At 34.3% G+C, this 11,980-nt stretch overlaps 2 pseudogenes; both read left to right on the top strand.

Annotated features, from left to right (window-relative positions):
* The first annotated feature begins 1,149 nt into the window (after positions 1-1,149).
* Positions 1,150-1,583, top strand: LOC133336924 (NADH dehydrogenase [ubiquinone] iron-sulfur protein 7, mitochondrial-like; annotated as a pseudogene).
* Positions 1,584-10,947: 9,364 nt separating this feature from the next.
* LOC133336926 (NADH dehydrogenase [ubiquinone] iron-sulfur protein 7, mitochondrial-like) lies at positions 10,948-11,408 on the top strand (annotated as a pseudogene).
* Positions 11,409-11,980: the final 572 nt, after the last annotated feature.

Genomic DNA, 11,980 nt, shown 5'->3' with positions numbered 1-11,980 from the left:
AGCTATATCGAAATCTGAACCGATTTTTATAAAACTCACCACTCATCATTCTAGACTCAATTTAGTGCACTAAGCCAAATTTTGTGCAAATCGAAGCATATAAAGGGACTTTGGTGCACTATTTACCTAAAATCGGACGAAAATATATATGGGAGCTATATCTAAATTTGAACCGATTTTCACAAAATTAAACACATCGTTCTAACTTAATTCAGTACGCTATGCCAAATTTCGTGCCAATCGAAGCATATTTAAAGACTTTGGTACACCATTTACCTTAAATCGGACGAAAATATATATGGGAGCTATATCCAAATCTAAACCGATTTTCACGAAACTTTGCACACATCATTCTAGACCTAATTCATAACGCTGCGCCAAATTTCGTGCAAATCGAAAGATATATAGGGACTTTGGTACACTATTTACCTTAAATCGAACGAAAATATGTATGGGAGTTATATCCAACTGTAAACCGATTTTCACGAAACTTTGCACACATCATTCTAGACTTAATTCAGTAGGCTATACCAAATTTCGTGCAAATCGAAAGATATTTAGGGAACGTTTACATTAAATCGAACGAAAATATATATGGGAGCTATATCTAAATCTGAACCGATTTTTCCCAATTTCATTAGGGTTCGTCCTTCGGCCAAATAAGTGACCTATACCAAATTTCATCCAATTCGGATTATAAATGCGACCTGTACTTTGTTTACAATTTAACATCGACAGTCAGACGGACGGACATGCATAAATCGACTCAGAAGGTAATTCTATGCATATTCTCAAAAGGAACCATGTGTCTATCTCGTTTCCTTTTGCCTGTTACAAACATATGCACAAAGACATAATACTTTGTACCACAGAGTGGTGAAGGGTATAAAAATGCAGAGCTCCGCTGCATCGAGTTTGGCAAATAATGTATCATAGTTGCTGGCTGCACGACTTCCTTCCGGGTCAATACTGTTGTGTTAAAATTAATAACGGCTGTGTTGAGACAGAATTACATAAAAAGAAAAATGCTGAGCTCCGCTGCATCGATTTGGGCAAACAGTGCACCAAAGTTGGTGGCTGCGCGACTTCCCGTCGTGGACTCAAACAAGTCTATAGTCCATTCGGAACAAAACAATCTAGCATGGCCGAATGATCTTTGGCTCGATTGGAACAAAACAATCCAGCATGGCCGAATTATCTTTGGCTCAATTGGATGAATTTCTAAATTGGGGATGGCATGCCGCGCTGTCGAAATGGTGCACATTTTCAGAGCTTCACTTCGCCAGGCGGATGTTATTATTGTAGCTGGCACATTGACCACGAAAATGGTTCCAGCTTTGTGCAAAGTTTACGATCAAATACCTGAACCTCGTTGGGTAATTCCGATGGAAAGCTGTGCGAACGGTGGTGGTTACTACCATTATACCTACTCCGTAGTTCGAGGATGCGACCGCATCATGCCCGTTGACTTCTATGTCCCCGGATGTCCACCAACAGCCGAAGCCTTGATGTATGGAGTTTTGCAGTTGCAAAAGAAGGTGAAGCGTATGAAAACATTGCAGATGTGGTACAGAAAATAATGTGTAATATAGAGAAGGAAATGGTGGTTATGTAAAAGCAACACATTTAGTGAAACTCTAATATTAATTGAATTTTCCTTTGATGACGTACATATTTACTCAATAAATTTACCAACGTGGATATGTAGCCGTTTTAAGTGTATACCAATTAACTTAATAAATTATATTGGATATGGGCCATAGAGTTATAAATTATCATACGAAAATAAACCTTTTACAGACAGCTGTAAATACATAATCACAGTATGACATCTGATCTGATCTTCCATTATTATTTGAAGCATGTGGTCAATTTTCTATTGATTCATAAAAATACAGATTTTAAGTACTCCAACTCTACTTAAAATGTTGTGAAAAACATCGCATGAAATTATAGGGTTTCCAAATCTCTTTATCTGACCTCCCTTGCCACCAACATAATCACATTATTAAATAGTAGCTTATTCAAAAAGTAGATTTCATTCCCTTTATCTCTCACTCCTCCTTTCAATTGAACTCTACAATAGCATTTACCCATTTCCCAAAAATGTACCCGATTAAATTGTTTCAAAAGTCCACAATTATAGGATTAGATAAATCGATTTTCATATATTAAATCTACCAATGTGATAATGTAATAATTTTTAAGCACTATCAAAGCCAAAGGACTATTAAAAACATAGACATGGATTTTAAGGACTTTTAAGCGTGTATTTTTAAATATCAAAAACTGAACCGATTTCAACAAAATTTCACTTCACTAACCTATGCATGTTCTCAAAAAGGAACCATGGGGTCTATAACACTGTGCGACAAATTTGAATTTTTTTGTTAATTACCGGAAAATTCCAAAAAAGTTTTTAAGAAATTTACATTATAAAATTATATATAATAAGAACATTTTTTTGCAGACTTCAGTTAATTTTATAATGTAAATTTCTTAAAAACTATTGAATATAAATATATAGGTTGTTCTGAGACTTGAAGTGGATTTTGACGTATAATATTTTATTCTTTGACATTATATACCTAAAATCAAGTTTCATGTTACTTTAATACACTTAGTCGAAAAAATACTGGGAAATGTCTTTGACAAAAGAATACAAAAACATTTTGAATTTTTTGTTCAAAATGTATGACTATATATTCGGTATATACGTTATATACAGATTTCTCTTGTTTAGTGACTTATGCTAAAAATTGATGGAGAATATTTTTGTCCCTTATATTATCCTTCTAAAACGACACCTTGTGGGAAAAATGGGTAAAAACTAGTAATAAGTACAATATTAACCCTAAATTGAGTTTTTGTTTTTTAAGATTTTTGAGGTTTAGGCTGATTTTTGAGTTTTAGTCTATTCTGAGACTTATAGTAAAACTTTATGGCGAACATTTCTGTAGAATATTCTTAGCAGCTTTAACCCCGTTTTGAATGAGTTTTCAATCACTCTTGGAAAAAGGGACTGAAAAGACCCCTTTAATGAGTCGGTTGAGGGTTAAAGTTGCATACCAAAATATTCCTCGATAATTTGTCAGTAATATTGCCGAAGACACTATGTACCTAAAATGCAAGGATTTCAAGAAATAATAATTCGAATATTATCAAAATTCTTGAAAAGGGAGAATATTGCCCCGCCTTTTTAGGTTACATCCCGACGTAAACTTTCAAAACGCCGATACACGTGTCTTCTTGTTTTAGCCCCTCTTTCATAATCTGTTGGAATTTCCCGGTAATTATTTTTGGTGTTGCACAGTGTAATATAAAAATATTTTTATACCCTTCACCACACTGTGGTACAGGGTATTATGTCTTTGTGCATATGTTTGTAACAGGCAAAAGGAAACGAGATAGACCCATGGTTCCTTTTGAGAATATGCATAGAATCACTTTTTAAGTCGATTTATGCATGTCCGTCCGTCCGTCTGTCCATGTATTTTTGTGAGCAAAGTACAGGTCGCATTTATGCTCCGAATTGGATGAAAGTCGGCACAGCTCATTTGTTTGGCCCAAGGACGAACCCTATTGAAATTGGGAAAAATCGGTCCAGATTTAGATATAGCTCCCATATATATATATTTAACCGATTTAATGTAAACGGTCCCTATATATCTTTTGCACGAAATTTGGTACAGCATAATCATTTAGGTCTAGAATGATGTCTGCCAAGTTTCGTGAAAATCGGTCCAGATTTAGATATAGCTCCCATATATAGTTTCGTCCGATTTCATGTAAATAGTGCACAAAGTCCCTATATATCTTTCGATTTGCACGAAATTTGACATAACGTACTGAATTGAGCCTAGAGTGATGTCTGCCAAATTTCGTGAAAATCGGTAAAGATTTAGATATAGCTCCCATATATAGTTTCCTCCGATTTCATGTAAATGGTGCACCAAAATCCCTATATATCTTTTGATTTGCACGAAATTTGGCACAGCGTACTGAATTGAGCCTAGAATGATGTGTGCTAAGTTTCGAGAAAATCGGTCCAGATTTAGATATAGCTCCCATATATTGTTTCGTCCGATCTCATGTAAATTGTGCAACAAAGTCCCTATATATCTTTCGATTTGCACGAAATTTGACATAACTTACTGAATTGAGTCTAGATTGATATATGCCAAATTTCATGAAAATCGGTAAAGATTTAGATATAGCTCCCATATATAGTTTCGTCCAATTTCATGTAAATGGTGCACCAAAGTCCCTATATATTTTTCGATTTGCACGAAATTTTACATAACGTACTGAATTGAGCCTAGAGTGATGTCTGCCAAATTTCGTGAAAATCGGTCCAGATTTAGATATAGCTCCCATATATAGTTTCGTCCGATTTCATGTAAATGGTGCACCATAATCCCTATATATCTTTCGATTTGCACGAAATTTGGCATTACGTACTGAATTGAGCCTAGAGTGATATCTGTCACGTCTCGTGAAAATCGGTCCAGATTAAGATATAGCTCCCATATATAGTTTCGTCCGATTTAATGTAAATGGTGCACCAAAGTCCCTATATATATTTCGATTTGCACGAAATTTGACATAACGTACTGAATTGAGCCTAGAGTGATGTCTGCCAAGTTTCGTGAAAATCGGTCCAGATTAAGATATAGCTCCCATATATAGTTTCGTCCGATTTCATGTAAATGGTGCACCAAAGTCCCTGTATATCTTTCGATTTGCACGAAATTTGGCATAACGTACTGAATTGAGTCTAGAATGATGTCTGGTATGTTTCGTGAAAATCGGCCCAATTTTAGATATAGCTCCCATATATAGTTTCGTCCGATTTCATGTAAATGGTGCACCAAAGTCCCTATATATCTTTCGATTTTCACGAAATTTGGCATAACGTACTGAATTGATGCTGGAATGATGTGTGCTGAGTTTCGTGAAAATCGATTCAGATCTATATATATATATATTTTCGTCCGATTTAATCTAAATAATGTACCAAGTTCTTATGTTGCATAGCATTTTGAATTTAATCCAGGATGATATATGCCATGTTTCGTGAAAATCGGTCAAGACTTAGATATAGCTCCAATATATATTTTCGTCCGATTTAATGTAAATGGTGCACCACATGTATCTTTCGATTTGCACAAAATTTGTACTGAATTGATGCTGGAATGATGTGTGCTGAGTTTCGTAAAAAACGATTCAAATCTAGATATATATATATATATATATATATATATATTCGTCCGATTTAATCTAAATAATGTACCAAGTTCTTATGTTGCATAGCGCTTTGAATTTAATCCAGAATGATGTGTGACAAGTTTAGTGAAAATCGGTTGAGATTTAGATATAGCTCCCTTATATTATAGATTGATTTTCAGTAATTGACGCACCAAGGAACCAATATATGGCTGATAGGAACAAAACGTACTGAATCAGTATAACCTAAACTGTGACAAGTTTCGTTGACATCGGTTCATATTTGGATATAGCATCCATATATAAGTAAATTGTGCATAAAACTCCTCATATTTGTTAGATTGACATCAAATTTTGCACAACGTACAAAATTGAGCATAGAATAACATAGTTGGGTTTTCTAGAAGAACATACCTAGCCCAACGGATGACCTATTGATATTTCTTTGAAGTCGATTTACATACCTTTGTTCCATTGTAACAAACGAATGACATGTTTATGGATAGATCTAGGTCGTTTCACATTTAGATAAATATCACATATTGTATTTTATACAATTTCATGATAATAGTCCTGTTTAACATACCCATAGTGGTGAAGGGTATCATATAGTCGGCCCCGTCCGACTTTACTACTTTCCTTACTGGTTATTCAATGATAATAACGATTTACCATCAATTTGAATGTTTTTTTTATAAAAAAGAAGGGAATAGGGAAATGGGTCCCTAATATTTTGTAAAAACTACGTTTACTAATTTAATATGTCTAGGAAAAAAGATTAAAAACAAAACAAAAACTTAAATTTTGTGGACTATTTAAGAATGCGGACACATGGAGTGTTACGCAGACATATAAATTATGCAAAATCCATTGTCCTTACAAAACAGAGGTGGAAACTAAAACCAAGTTATGCGAATTTAAAAACTAAAGCAGACACAATGCCTCAGGAAACTACGAAACTACGATGGTAGAGATGGAAGAAACACAAAATGTATATGAATGTTTGCATAAAAATTGTTTAAAACATAAAACAAATTTAAACAAAGGTGGTAGAGAAAATGTTTTATACAAAATTCTGATGGCATGAATTTTTATAAGTAAAATATCTTTAATTTTGAAGATAATTCTTCATAAATTCAGATTTCTATGTACAAAAGAGATTTATAACCTATATGAATAAGTAATGGGTTGTTATTGCTTATCCAAAACGTAAAGTGATGATCATTTTGAAAATGTTTTTTTCTACCCATAAATATTAATTTTCATCCAAAAAATTCCAAAACAAAGATACTATGACCATACTTTCCACTCTTGTTTCTGCTGTTGTCTGTCGAAATGTCCAACTGTTCCCATCAAGCCAAGTTTACTTGTACATTTTCCAATTGTTTCTCATCTACACCAAAACAAGGACACATCTTCCATTTGTTCGTTTGTATTGTATTTCATACATCCAAGGGTATCCAAGAGGATGTGTTCGTTAATTAAACCGTTGTTGTGGTTATAAACTGGAAACGGCTTGTCACTACTCTATGCTCCGCATTCTTTCGATGCATGTTTAGTTTGTAAATCAACAGAGCGAATAATTTCTTGCATTCGTGTTACATGTTCGAATGTTTCATTTTTTGATGTCTTCCATGGCTGGTATCCTTGGTGTGTAGTCAAATGAAGAGGTTTTGTAGGCAGCAGGCATCTGATGCATTGCCAAGTCACAACGACAAACAAATCTAATGTAAAAATCCTAAGACTAACATGGTCCTTGAGAAGATATTATTGTAAAAATCCACGTCTAAGACTAACATGGTTCTTGAGAAGATATTCTTATAAAAAGCTACGACTATCATGAACCTTGAAAAGATAAATCCACGCCTAAGACTAATATGGTCCTTGAGATAATATTCTTGTAAAAAACTACTCCTAAGTCTATTATGAACCTCCAGAAGATATTTTTTTAAATCCACGCTTAAGACTATTATGGTCCTTGAGAAAATTTTCTTATAAAAAGCTACGCGTAAGACTATCAGACCTTCAGAAGATAATTTTTTAAAAATCCACTCCTGAGACTATCACGTTTCTTTAGAAGATATTGTTGAAAAATCCACCCCTAAGACTATAACGGTCCTTGAGAAGATATTAATTTTAAATCCATGCCTCAGACAATTATGGTCCTTGAGAAGATATATATTTTTTTAAATCCTCGCCTAAGACAATCATGGTCCTTGAGAAGATATTCTTTTAAAAATCCACACCATAGACTTTCATGTTTCCTGAGAAAATATATATAGGCCTAGCCCCTTATATGATACCTCTAGATTTTCATGGTTCCTGAGAAGCTATTCTTTAAGAAACATCACGCCTAAGGTTCTCTTGGTCATTGAAAAAATATTCATGACAATATCCACGCCTAATAGTCTCATGGTCCTCAAGAAGATATTCTTTAAAAAAACACAACTAATTTTCTTTTGGCTGTTGAGAAAATATTCTTCAAAAAAATCACCAGTTAGACTTTATTTATCCTTGAGACTATTTTCTTTAAAAAATCCACGCCTAGGGCTCTAAATATACCTGGGGTAATATTGATGATTTAAGTTGCTAAATATGTGTTAACTCTACACATCCATAAGATGCGATCCAAAACTTTCAATATTCTCAATTTATTGATGTATTTACATATTCCACTAGTTTTTCATTTACTCCACACACCTCCACAGTCATCAATGTCCTGACCGGCTGCCTTCGTGATATGTTTTACATCAACTTGAAAGCCCAATTATACTTCGAGCAATAAATATTTTTTCAACCATGGAGAATGCAATAAAAATCACTGTTTTCCTCTGGGTCGGCACGGAACAACGATATGCAAAAACACAAAAAAACTGTTATTATTTGGCTCTTGGCCAAGCTCGGGTAACGAGCGAAAAAATGAAATAAAAACAAGCTTGTTAATAACATTTTCGTTACAACAATTCTCCCATTTCGCTTCATTTTATATTTTTTTCGTTTTTCGCTGTTATTTATTTCGCATCATTTGAAACATTTCGCATCACTGAAGTGTTACGAAAATAAATTGAAAAATCGCGTTTGGGGAATATGTTTAACGATTATATGGAAATGCATGCAAAATAAAGAAAAAATTGAAATAGCCTCATTGATTCTAGATGTTTTGAAAATTATGATGGTAAAAATATATTGCAAACGGGAATTATGAAACTTTCAAAATAATGAAATAAGGGCTATATCACCACAAAAATCTATTGCAAATATATATATTTATCGTTAAAGAATACGAAATGTCAAATAACAGTCCCATAACGTTAATTATGTGGGCCTCTTTGCAAATGTGAGTTTTTCAACAGAGTTGTATTAGGTACCAAACTTTTTTGGGTAGACCCCATATAAGCGCGTTTTCACTGAGTTCGCTGTAATTTGGTATTTTGTATTCGTATTTCTTAACAAACCTCACAATTCCAAATTAATATTAATTGGGTAACAGATTTGTTCCATGTGTTGGGGTTGTTCCTTATTTTATTTCTCTACTAAAAAATTTATACCATACAAACTATAGATTTCAAATACTAGTCATCCATTTGTTATAATTATTCCACCTTTGGGTGATAAGAACTCGTACCCATATATATGCCCGCAGTTAGGCCTAGCCTCGTATACGGGGCTACATGTTCGGTACTTTTATTAATATTTAACGTGAGAAATGTATTTATATACCAAACTGAAATATTAGATTCGAAATTTACCTATATCAATCCACATAGTCGCTAATTTCTATAAAATGTAATCAATATTGGTCCCGTTATAGGTATAACCTCATATAACTTTGCCCTCTAAATCGCTTTTTTTTTGAAGATTTTATACATATTTTCCATCCTACTATGCGTTTTCAATATTGGTTCACGATTTGTGGTTTTGAGATTTTACGACAAATCACCATTAAAAGGTAACCCAAAGTGCGTCCTGGCCAGACATAATGCTTTTCACACTTGTCATGTTATGGTCAAGAAAAATACCCAAGGTGTTCTGACAAAAATATGAATTTACTATCATTGCAGTAGTTATAAAATTCGAGTACCGGGAAATTTTACACATCAACGGTGTTCTGATAACCTAATGCTTGTAACAGGTCAATACTGTTGTGTTAAAATTAATAAAGGCTGTGTTGAGACAGAATTACACAAAAAGAACCAGTAAGGAAAGTAGTAAAGTCGGACTGGGCCGACTATATGATACCCTTCACCACTTTGGGAATATTGAACATATGTATCCTAACAATTACATGTCTATGTTCCCTCTTTCTCCAACCTTTCCTAACTTCAATTTCATTCGAGCATATTTAGAGCCCGCTGCGTAACATGGGGAAAATTTAAGGAAAACGATATATACCAAAATTGATACACGCTATTCGGTACGCCGCGTTGTTAAATATATAATCTATATGTGGGAGCTATATCTAAATATGAACCGATTTTCACGAACCGATTTTCACGAAAATTAACACACATCTCTCTAGACTTAATTCAGTACGCTATGCCAAATTTTGGGCAAATCAAGAATATATAAGGACTTTGGTGCACTATTTACCTAAAATTGAACGAAAATATATATGAGAGCTATATCTGAATCCCAACCGATATCCACGAAATTTAACACACAGTGTTATACTTAATTTCGTGCAAGTCGAAGGATATATAGGGACGTTAGTGCATCATTTACATAAAATCGGATGAACATATATATGGGAGCTATATCGAAATCTGAACCGATTTTTATAAAACTCACCAGTCATCATTCTAGACTCAATTTATTGCACTAAGCCAAATTTTGTGCAAATCGAAGCATATAAAGGGACTTTGGTGCACTATTTACCTAAAATCGGACGAAAATATATATGGGAGCTATATCTAAATTTGAACCGATTTTCACAAAATTAAACACATCGTTCTAACTTAATTCAGTACGCTATGCCAAATTTCGTGCCAATCGAAGCATATTTAAAGACTTTGGTACACCATTTACCTTAAATCGGACGAAAATATATATGGGAGCTATATCCAAATCTAAACCGATTTTCACGAAACTTTGCACACATCATTCTAGACCTAATTCATAACGCTGCGCCAAATTTCGTGCAAATCGAAAGATATATAGGGACTTTGGTACACTATTTACCTTAAATCGAACGAAAATATGTATGGGAGTTATATCCAACTGTAAACCGATTTTCACGAAACTTTGCACACATCATTCTAGACTTAATTCAGTAGGCTATACCAAATTTCGTGCAAATCGAAAGATATTTAGGGAACGTTTACATTAAATCGAACGAAAATATATATGGGAGCTATATCTAAATCTGAACCGATTTTTCCCAATTTCATTAGGGTTCGTCCTTCGGCCAAATAAGTGACCTATACCAAATTTCATCCAATTCGGATTATAAATGCGACCTGTACTTTGTTTACAATTTAACATCGACAGACACGGACGGACATGCATAAATCGACTCAGAAAGTGATTCTATGCATAATCTCAAAAGGAACCATGTGTCTATCTCGTTTCCTTTTGCCTGTTAAAAACATATGCACAAAGACATTATACCCTGTACCACAGAGTGGTGAAGGGTATAAAAATGCAGAGCTCCGCTGCATCGATTTTGGCAAATAATGTACCAAAGTTGCTGGCTGCGCGACTTCCCGTCGTGGACTCAAACAAGTCTATAGACCATTCAGGACCAAACAATCTAGCATGGCCGAATTATCTTTGGCTCGATTGGATGAATTACTAAATTGGGGATGAAAAGTTTATATTTACCATTAACATTTGGCTTGCCATGCTGCGCTGTCGAAATGATGCACATTTTCAGAGCTTCACTTCGCCAGGCGGATGTTATTATTGTAGCTAGCACATTGACCACCAAAATGGTTCCAGCTTTGTGCAAAGTTTACGTTCAAATACCTGAACCTCGTTGGGTAATTTCGATGGAAAGCTGTGCGAACGGTGGTGGTTACTACCATTATACCTACTTCGTAGTGCGAGGATGCGACCGCATCATGCCCGTTGACATCTATGTCCCCGGATGTCCACCAACAGCCGAAGCCTTAATGTATGGAGTTTTGCAGTTGCAAAAGAAGGTGAAGCATATGAAAACATTGCAGATGTGGTACAGAAAATAACGTGTAATATAGAGAAGGAAATGGTGGTTATGTAAAAGCAACACATTTAGTGAAACTCTAATATTAATTGAATTTTCCTTTGATGGCGTACATATTTACTCAATAAATTTACCAACGTGGATATGTAGCCGTTTTAAGTGTATACCAATTAACTTAATAAATTATATTGGATATGGGCCATAGAGTTCTAAATTATCATACGAAAATAAACCTTTTACAGCCAGCTGTAAATACATAATCACAGTATGACATCTGATCTGATGTTCCATTATTATTTGAAGCATGTGGCCAATTTTCTATTGATTCATAAAAATACAGATTTTAAGTACTCCAACTCTACTTGAAATGTTGTGAAAAACATCGCATGAAATTATAGGGTTTCCAAATCTCTATATCTGACCTCCCTTGCCACCAACATAATCACATTATTTAATAGTAGCTTATTCAAAAAGTAGATTTCATTCCCTTTATCTCTCACTTCTCCTTTCAATTGAACTCTACAATAGCATTTACCCATTTCCCAAAAATGTACCCGATTAAATTGTTTCAAAAGTCCACAATTATAGGATTAG

This window comes from Musca vetustissima, unplaced genomic scaffold (genome assembly GCF_032173495.1).
Source record: "Musca vetustissima isolate MV318-11 ecotype Yass unplaced genomic scaffold, APGP_CSIRO_Mvet_v1 utg11812, whole genome shotgun sequence".
Lineage (NCBI taxonomy): Eukaryota > Metazoa > Arthropoda > Insecta > Diptera > Muscidae > Musca > Musca vetustissima.
Note: the sequence above shows the minus strand (reverse complement) of the source record. Positions and strands in the feature narration are given on the sequence as shown.